Source organism: Nelumbo nucifera, chromosome 2 (assembly GCF_055504915.1).
Source record: "Nelumbo nucifera cultivar China Antique chromosome 2, China Antique-T2T, whole genome shotgun sequence".
In the NCBI taxonomy this organism is placed as follows: domain Eukaryota; kingdom Viridiplantae; phylum Streptophyta; class Magnoliopsida; order Proteales; family Nelumbonaceae; genus Nelumbo; species Nelumbo nucifera.
This window is the reverse complement of record NC_142650.1, coordinates 16,094,205-16,104,419: the sequence shown is the minus strand read 5'-3', so window position 1 is coordinate 16,104,419 and position 10,215 is coordinate 16,094,205. Positions and strand designations below refer to the sequence as shown.

Below are 10,215 nucleotides of genomic sequence, written 5' to 3'. Positions count from 1 at the left end.
TGAAATTATGAGTGTTCATGAGTTGGTTCGGCTTGGTCATAGACTATTTGGCTAACCAAATTGACCTGGTTAAGTTTGGGAGTTGGTCAGCTAAAACCGACTGACCTTTTGTGAAAAGCGACCCACTCAAGTCTTATCGGTTTGGGTCGATTTTTTTGTTTGGTTAGTCAGTTCAAAAGATTTAAACTTAAAAATTAATTTAATTTTAAAAATTATAATAAAATTATTACAACACAAATTTAAAAATTAGATTTATGATATAAAACATATTAGACTAAGAAATATGGGAAATTTCGTATTTTTCCATATTAAAAATATAAATATTAATATATATCCATGGTTAGGTCATTCGAATTTTGGTTGGTTTACAAATGGCCAAAGTGAAATTGATCCAACTTATTCGAATTGGGAAATTTTTGAACCAAAGCCGACTTAAAATACTGGAAAACCGACCAACTCGAGTTGAGTTGATCGGGTTGGTCAGTTTCATCAGTTTGGTGAATAAAACTAACAGAAATTAATATAAAACAATTGTATACTCTTATGTGATTCTATTAGGTTCATTTACTATAACACATCTTATAGTTTTACATATTTACTTAAACCTACCTTATAATTTTCATTTTATTAAAACATTCTATATATTTTACAACTTATTTACTTAATCAACCTTTCATTAAGTAGTGTTTGTTTTGCCATTAGGCGTAGGGCATTTTTATTCCAAAAATGCCCTTAACACTTTTTTTTCTATATAAAACAAAATTAACCAAATATAGCCAATAGAGTGGTTGTCCGTGTCTTATAAATGACAAAAGATGGTATTTTTATTTTTATTTTCTTTTGATTAAATTTATTGGAATGAACATTAGGGTATTTCCAAAAATACCCTTAACACTTTTTTTCCACTATCATCTAATGGAAGATTGATTAAATCCATTGCAAATTATAAGTGGTGCTTTAGTAAAATTTTAACTATAGGGTAGATGACCCTTTCTATTATTTAGCTTTTACTTAATAAATCCCGTGCATCGAACGGGTCCCCGCTAGTTCTATTTAACTCACAGCAACTAAGCTCCTGTAGCTGACATATTACAGACCTGGATGCTTGTCTATCTAGCCAATAAATGCAACTACGATTGGCATGGATTTTTATGTGGTATTTTAGGCTTTTCAATATTTGGAAAATCAAAATTTGATCTTCTTATATTTGATAATAAAAGCTCAAAATGAAGTTTCCTATCTGTCTACATTCATTTAATAATTTTGTGGATCATGGCAGAATAAGATACTTACCAAACAGTCTAAATCTTTAAAGATAGGATCCCGAATGTTCATTACATATTTTAGCCATCTAAACAATAGAAAGGTCTTACTAAAAAGACTTGCCAGGGTGCAGCATGTGTGGTTCATTGACTAACCTTACCAGACAGAGCCTGTGAGCAGGTCAAGCATATAAGACCCACTGACCTTCCGATGGAAGAGCCTGCAACTAGGGGTGTCGATTGGATTGGATTTGGTTCAATCTGATCCAGTCCGATGTGAGTTCATTACAAATGGACCAGGTCCAATTAATCCAATCCAATGAATAATTTGGACCATTTTGGACTAGTTCAATTTGTTTAAATTCATTTTAATTTAGACCAAACTCGGTCCATTGACACCAATATTCTTATCTTTTATCCATGGACCGGATATTGGCTTTATTCAATCAAATCCAATATAAATTTATTACAAACGGATCAGGTCCAATCCAATCTAATAAATATTTTGGACCGAATTGATTCAATCCACTATGCCTTTTTGGTCCGTCAAATCCATCCAAATTGATTTTACAGCGGACGGGATCCAATCCAAAACCGATCCATTGGCACCCTTACCTGCAACTATACCGATTTGGTTTAATTCCACAGTTTGAGACGCCAAGTGATAATGTCAGCTACTTAGGTCATTGGCACACACCACTTCTTAGGTCATTAGACAAATATGACTTTTTATCTGTAGAAAGCTACACTCCTTACTATAACATCTTCAATTCGTTGAGAAGGATTTCGACGGTGGTGAGGGATCCTGGGGATTGATCTTCAATTTTCCGGGCTATTCTCAGTTCTCAATCCTCTGTTGAACACCTTGTCCGTGTTATTTCAGCGGCCAAGTTAGTTCATGTACTGGGATGAGGGATCCACATCCACCAGATGCATTTGAAACATGTACAGTCAAAAAATTGACTTTATTTTAAGAAATTTACCTTTGGTTCATTCTAGAATCTGGAAATAACGATGGTTGGGTGATACGTACATTGTGACGATCGGATGATGGTTTACGATCATGGGAAATTCAAATTCTAGTTAAGATTTTTATTTTTGTTAATAAATCTTCCAAATTAACTTGGCCCAACATGCTAGACATAGATAGGGCAAGTGTTTTTTATGGGTCCTATCATGCCTGTGATAGGGCGAAGAAACCAGAGAGCTAGAGTTGCATAAAATCGTTGATCTACCAGCTGCACTCTTGGCGGTTAATAGTAATTGATCATAATCTTATTGTAGGTTGTCTCTTTGTTCCAGAAAGATCACTTCTCCCATCTGGGTTATGGGTCCAGACGTCCAGGCCCACTCCCCAGTTTTGTGACACCTGAGGCTGAGGGAGCTACAAGCTTGACGTTTACGACTGATAGATAGTTCAAGGTGGAAATGCGGGCCCTATAGAATGTAAATGTTGTGGCTGCTTAATTGGCTGTGACGATTAACTAATTGCTTTTAAGCTTGATTTTGTGAGAATAGTTCGGAGCAGGCGGAGGCGGTCAGCCGGTTAGTCCAGTAATCCAATTCTTGCACAGCTCTGCCCCACATATACTTGGTAGAAGGTAGTAGAGGGAGTTGACATGCATTTCATCTTCTTCGTCACATTCCTAGAAGGCTAGAACCATCACGAACACCACTTTATTTATAAAAAATATTACTCGGTATCGACCGACGAAACTATTCAGTACTCTCTGTATCCCTCTCTTCCCCTATATAACTACTCCAGATGATCCACCTCCATCGCAATTCACTATATAAACTCAGTGGTCTCGACTCGATAGCAGTTGACGAGCTAATTTCCTGAAATCCATCGAATTTCCCTCTCCAATCTCGCCTTCTTTCTCACTTCTCAGGTTGCTCTTTTCAGTTAGGCTCTAAGATGTCGCTCATTCCCAGCATGTTCGGTGGCCGGAGAAGCAACATCTTCGACCCCTTCTCCCTGGACGTATGGGATCCCTTCCAGGACTTTCCATTTAGTTCTCTACTCACTTCTCGCCCTCAATTATCTAAGTGATACGGCTGCATTTATCAATACCCGCATAGATTGGAAGGAGACTCCAGAGGCTCACGTCTTCAAAGCCGACCTTCCTGGGCTCAGTAAAGGTGGAAGTAGAAGAAGGCAGGGTCCTTCAGATCAGCGGAGAGCGGAGCAGGGAGAAGGAGGAAGATAAGAATGACAAGTGGCATCGTATTGAGCGCAGCAGAGGCAAATTCCTTCGCCGATTCCGGCTGCCTGAGAATGCCAAGGTGGACCAGGTGAAGGCCTGCATGGTGAACGGAGTTCTAACCCTGACGGTTCCGAAGGAAGAAGTCAAAAGCCTGAGGTCAAGGCAATTGAAATCTCCGGTTGATATTATTAAATATTTAAATTAAGCTACGTACCTGGCGGCCTACTAACTCAGGAAGGAAGTGATAAATAGGAAACGCCTAAAAATAAAACATTAATTAATGACTCTTCAGATTTGAATAGGGGTGAGACTGCTTTTTCCTTTTGTTTTTTTGGCTTTTAATGGGATTTTGCAAGTTTGCTTGTTCTGTGTGTCATTGTGTATGTAACTTCGAAATGAGTTTAATAATAAATAAATAATGAAAAGCATCCCTTTCTTTTCTCATGCGTGGCTTTTTTTTTTTTAATCTAAATTCTATTCGTTTATAATTGGATCGACTACCATTCACCCCTATCTGATATAAATTCAATGGATATAATCCAATTCAAATATAAATGAATCAAAATTGGTACTACTTACATCCTATCTTATTTAATCTGTATGCAAGATCAACCAAACCAACAGATCCTTATCATATTTTGAAAAAATCTTAAATCATGCCCGCCCGTAAATTCAAGGGGTAATACTGTAATAGCATATAAGGGCAAATTTTGAGGTTTAATATCAATAAAAATAATTTACTTAAAAAAAGTTCAAAAATGGGTTAATTTTTTAAAAATAATATCAATATCAATAAAGGATAAAAACACTCTTCATTATCTTCTTCTTGCCATTTGTTCTTTAGAGTTGCCGTCCGTCGCCGCTTCTGCCTACCTCCACCTTCGCCTCCGACAATGTTTTCGGAGGTGGCCGGAGGCAAAGGTGGCGGCGGCAGCGCTGGTGGTCATTCCTCAGCCCGTCGTCATTGCCACCTCTGTGTCCACCCAACCATCTCTGACAATGTTACCGGAGGCGGAGATGGACGGAGGTGGCGGCATTGGACAGAGAAACCATCAGCACTGCTGCCGCCATCTCTGCCTCCGGCCACCTCCAGCAACGTTGTCGGAGGTAGAGGTGGCAAGTGGTGGCAGACGGCGGCTCTGATGAACAATGGCAAGAAGAAGATGATGAACAGTGCTTTTGTCCTTTATTGATATTATTTTTAAAAAATTAACCCATTTTAAAATTTTTTTAAATATATTACTTTTGTTGATATTAAACTCCAAAAGTTTCCCTTATATACTATTACCCCAATATTTAAAAAAAATTCAAAAATGAATTAACTTTTAAAAAATAATATCAACAAAGGCAAAAATACTGTTCATTTACATCAATTTTTTTTTTCAAACAGTACTGGCATGATTGGTCGGGATTTATAAACCCAACACTGGCATGTAGCCGGTTCCTTTTCAATTTCAGGCTGCTACATTAATGTCTCTTCGCACCTTGGATTTGAATTTGATTTCGACCTCTGATTATATTGTTTCAGCAATGAACATCTAATATAATGGATGCTTTTTGTCGTGGATTTGTAACATAGCGATTATAGTGTTTTGGTAATTCTGCAACACTACGATATTCCATGTTTTTGAAAGCATGACCTTTTATGGCATGCAGATCATATTTGTGGCTCTGTTGAATAGTTTTTTAGAGTTCAGATCGATGTTCTAAACAGAAATATAAAATAATTGTATGTTTTTATATGTTTCTATTAAGATTATTTATTAGAATATAACTTATAGTTTTATATATTTATTTAAACTTTTTATAGTTCTCATTTTACTAAAACATCACATATATTTTATAACTTATTTATTTAATCAACCTTTTCTTAAGGTGTGTTTATTTAGCTATTAGGCCCATGATTTTTTATTCAAAAAATACCTTAATAATTTTTTTACAAAAAACAAAATTGGCTAAACATAGCCAATAGAGTGGTTGCCCATATCTTATTAAGGGTAAAAACGGTATTTTCATTTTTATTTTTTATTAAATTTATTTAAATAAACATTAGGATCAACAATGTCATTTTTCATCGTCATCTAATGGAAGATTGATTAAATCCATTGCAAATTATAAATGGTGTTTTAATAAAATGTTAACTATATGGTAGATTTCAGTAAATCCATGAAACTATAAGGGGTATTTTAGTAAATGACTTTTTTTTATTATTTAACTTTCGCTTAATAAATCCTGTGCATCGCACGGGTCCCCGCTAGTACAAATACATAAAATAATACAAAATATTAAGGTTTTTAAAACTGAACTGGACAATGAACCATTCAAGGTCCGGTTCTCGGTCGAACGGCACAGACAACCCATTCTGACAAAAATAAAAAACAAAAAAACGATCAAAGTCGTTAGATGATTCGAACAATTCAACTATCTGAGTCAGCGGTTTGCTGACTAAACCAATGGTTTTTGTCCAAAAGATGGTTCTAGGTAAAACCGAACCAATCAGGCAACCAATTTTTTATTTTTCCGGTCCAACCACCCGATCCGATCCAATTTTCAAAACATTGCAAAATACAAAACTTTATACTCTACACTACTTCCAAACTGAGCCCTGGGACCATGGGTTTCATTTGTGTATAATAATGTAGGTTTGTTTCATTTGCGTATAATAACAATTTGAGTAAGATAAATTTATTCACATTATTTTTAAAAATTCTAAAATTGGATGTGAATCTACGACGTCCCTAGCGTCGTTTGATACTAGCAAACAGATTAGTTTCTTTATTTAGTTCTGTAAACGGTATGTGTTTCTTTGGGTTGGGCCGGCCACTGGGGTGCAATTCAGCTTGGCCTGAGTTAACATTTTACATTGTTTTGAGTTTGTGCTTCAGTGTTCGGTCTAGGTTCATTCAAATTTTGGCAAAAGTCCAATATTAGGCTTGGACTCAAATTTCCATGCTCAAGCCAATCCTAATCTAAAATCATATCTCGGGCTTGAGGCAGGGCTTGGCCCAGCCACTTTGACAAAAACTTAATGTAAGAAAATGATTTTAATCCATATGCTTTCTGATGAAACATCTATAACAGGGGCTTAGATTTTTCTTTTTTTTTTTTCTTATATTGCAAACAACGAGAAGAGAAGAGAAATCAAGAAAATCTGCTAAAACTATGGAGTTGAAATCCGTAGACGAGGAGCTCGATCCATGAAAAGGTTCATTGTGTCCTTAATTCGCAATCGCAAGCCAGTCCGCAGCTCTATCACCTGAACGTAGTTGAAATTAAGCAATATCCAGACTTGCACTCCCTCATCTTTTATATTATGCCTGCTATGTACAAACCTTAATACTTCTCCACAGTCATTCCTTGCTAACTCCACAGGCATAATGGCCATCAAAACTTATTTTATTTCATTGGTTTGAGGTGGGACATATTTGATCCAGTTGATGCTCCTTATCTTATTCTTCAGAATTTCATTATGTTTTTAGGCTTCCATGTATTCCTTGTAACTATGTAACTATTTCAGGCGGGCCTATAACATTTTTGTTGCATACTCTTTCATTTCTGCTTTTCCAAACAAACCATAATAGATAAGCGACTCCTTCCTCATCTGCTTATGAGTATTTGAATTGGAGAGATCATCCCATGGCTCAAGGAGTTTGGTTTATAGAAGGAGACGTCGTCCATGCCCGAATTGACACTTGACACTGCATGAGGACGTGAACAGTGTTCTCTCTTATCCCACAGGTTAGACTAATATTCAGCTGTGCCTTGGGGGGGGGGGGGGGACTCGCTCTGCCCCTATCGCTAGATCAGTAAAAAACAAAAAACATGTTTATGTTCTTGAACTCCTTTGTGCTCAAAAGAAAAATACAAGTTGGTTTTGTTTCAGAAAAACGTATATATCAACTAAATATTGGTTTTTTAAACAAAAATAAATTTTCTAATATAAAAATTATATGATATATAAAACATGATGTTGAGTAATAAAATGAAAATTTGTTTTTGAAACCTGGGAAAGAGCTACCCTGATCAGGTTTTTGTAGCCCATCTTTTTTCTATAAAAAAAACATATTTAAGAATATGTTTTTTATTTAAGAATATGTTTTTTATTTCAGTTTTAAAAGTAAAAAAAAAAACAAAAACAAAATGGTTTTGATTTATTTTTGTAAGTCATTTTGTTTTAAGAAATATGGTAAAATACAAAAACCTCCCCTAAAGTTTCTAAAAATAATAAAAATCTCCCTTTTAATTTTATTTTAATAAATACCTCCCCTGAAATTATAAAAAAGTCAACAAAAATCTCCCTTCCATCACTAACTTAGATGGAAACCGTTAAATTGATGCATATAATTTTTTTTTTCAAATACCCATTCTAACCTGGGTATTGGCAGAATCTCTGCCATGGCCAAGAGCAGCAACGAAAGCTGGGGTTTAGGATTCTTCGGCTGCTTTGCAAGGAATGAAAACTCTGTTTAGGAGAGGAACCAGAGCAATGAGTGATCTTCTTGTCGCTCATATCATGGAGGGTGACAAGCTTCACTTGTTTATGAAAAGTATATATCAATCTGGTCTCATTGTGCGATTAGATGTCACCCTTATCTTCCCTTATTTCTCTTTACCTTCCCCACTTGGCATTTCATCGATTTTTTCTTCTATAATTCGGGAAGAAAATAATGCGTTCTTGAAGCTCATCTGTCATTGCAGAGACAAGCGCATGATCTTGGTACCTAAGGTTCCCAGAGTGTTGGACGTTGGGGTAAGTGTGTAAATCTGCTAGGACCAGGCAGGTCCGGTGTCTCTGAAGTTGGGGATGAACCAGGTTCTGCTGTCACTTTGTGGCTCATGGACACTGCCATGGAGATGGACGACCGTGGGAACGTCACCGTTCTTGGGAAAGGCAGTGGAGACAGTTCGATCCCATGGGAGCATGTGATTTTGAGGAAGATGATTTTGCCACATCACATAAGTTGGTAGTAGGTACTCCTTGGAGTGTCTCAATTGTGGGACCAGGAACAATGGCGGTCATTCGGGAGAGTCTCGATTGTGGGACTGAGAACAGTAGCGATCATTTAGGAGGTCCCATACGCGAAGACTGTGGTGGGAGGCAAGTCAAGATGGAACTTCTGTAGTAAAGTGGAGAAAGAAAAAGTTCATCAGACATGATAAAGAAGCAAGAGAGAGTATTGTGAATCAAGAATTAATTAGTACCCATTTCTTTTGATACATGCCGATGGTGAGACTTGAAGGAATGGAAAGGCGATATAGCATGGAATAAGCGTAGAGATTTGTTATTTATGGGAGTTCATCGACGAACATTTGCAGAGAAGTGGATGGATATATACTTGTTGAAGATTAGTTGCTTCAGTTATCGGAGGAGGAGGAGACTATGCTTGAGCTTAGTAAAAAATATTGAAGACGATTATTAACGCTACTATGATTGTGAGAGATAATAAAAATTTGTGGTTTTGATGGAAACCCAGTTTGTGAAATCGGACGGGAAGGAGAAGAAGGTGGGAGAGCCATTGATGTCGGTAGTTTTAGACCGTACACGTGGATGAGTGCCATTACTCTGTAACTCTGAAAGATCCAATTCACAAAACGCAATGACATTAATAGGGGTAATTTCGTAACTTTATAATTTTCTGGCGGGGTCAGTATCGGAAGGAAAGTTTTTGTTGATTTTTTAAAAAGTTCTGGGAAGGTGTTTGCTACATTAAAGGAAAAGTTTTTAGTATTGCTACAAACTTGAGGATAGGTTTTTATATTTTACCCTAAAAAATAATATACTTTTTTAAATAAAATGGTTTTGATTTATTTTTGGAAACGGCAATAAGATGGTTTTAAGAAAAGAATTGCCATTCCTTTCGGAAGGTGCCACGTGAACTTTGTTAGAACTTGGAGGGCAGGACAATTTTGGCCCTTTCAATCGCAAGCAGATTGCGAAACCACTCAGAAGTTGTTTCTGAGCTGGGACCCCAGCCATCCTTGGCTTAGGCCGTTCTTTCACTATTCCTATGAGTCTATAGGGGGGGCTTTGGTTTTTGCGTTCTTCTTGAATAAATTTCCGTTTCTTAGGGAGACATAGTTAAAAATCTCATATAACCATATTTTTTTAAGTCATTTTGTTCATAGCATACAATGGTGAAATTCTAGTTATTAATAAAATGTAATATTTCAATTTTTTGTTTAATTTATTAATGATATAGAATATCCGAAATCGAATCCAATACTCCAAGTTTGATCTTATATCAACGTTAGAAATAGATTAATATTTGATCATTTCAATGCACTAGCTATATAATCAAATTTAGGATACAAGACACAGGAGGGTTAAATAGATATCTTGCCGATTTCCATAGTTTAACCAAATTGACCAATACTGAATTAGGGGTGATCATTCTTGGCCTTGCCTAGAAGCTTGGACTGGCCCACCTAGAAATTGTTGGGCCTGGGCCCAGGTTTTATCCAAACACCAATATAATATGGCTTCGATATGTGATTTGGAACGACACCTATATTATCTGGGAATGGGAATAAAGGCAGTACATTCATTTATAAATGGATACGCAGGAAAATCAAGCCAAGCCAATCCAATTCTATGAATTAAATGAGGCTTATGCCTTGACTTTTATGACATATGCCTAAAGCCTAGCCAAGTTTATCTTAGCTTAGACTTATGTGATTTTTTATGTATAATACATTATTTAGTTTAAAGTTTTCTAAATGATTAATTTTTTACGAGTAGAAGCCAT

At 36.3% G+C, this 10,215-nt stretch overlaps 1 pseudogene; it reads left to right on the top strand.

Moving 5' to 3' along the window:
* The first annotated feature begins 2,939 nt into the window (after positions 1-2,939).
* On the top strand, positions 2,940-3,933 carry LOC104597054 (17.8 kDa class I heat shock protein-like; annotated as a pseudogene).
* The last annotated feature ends 6,282 nt before the right edge of the window (positions 3,934-10,215 follow it).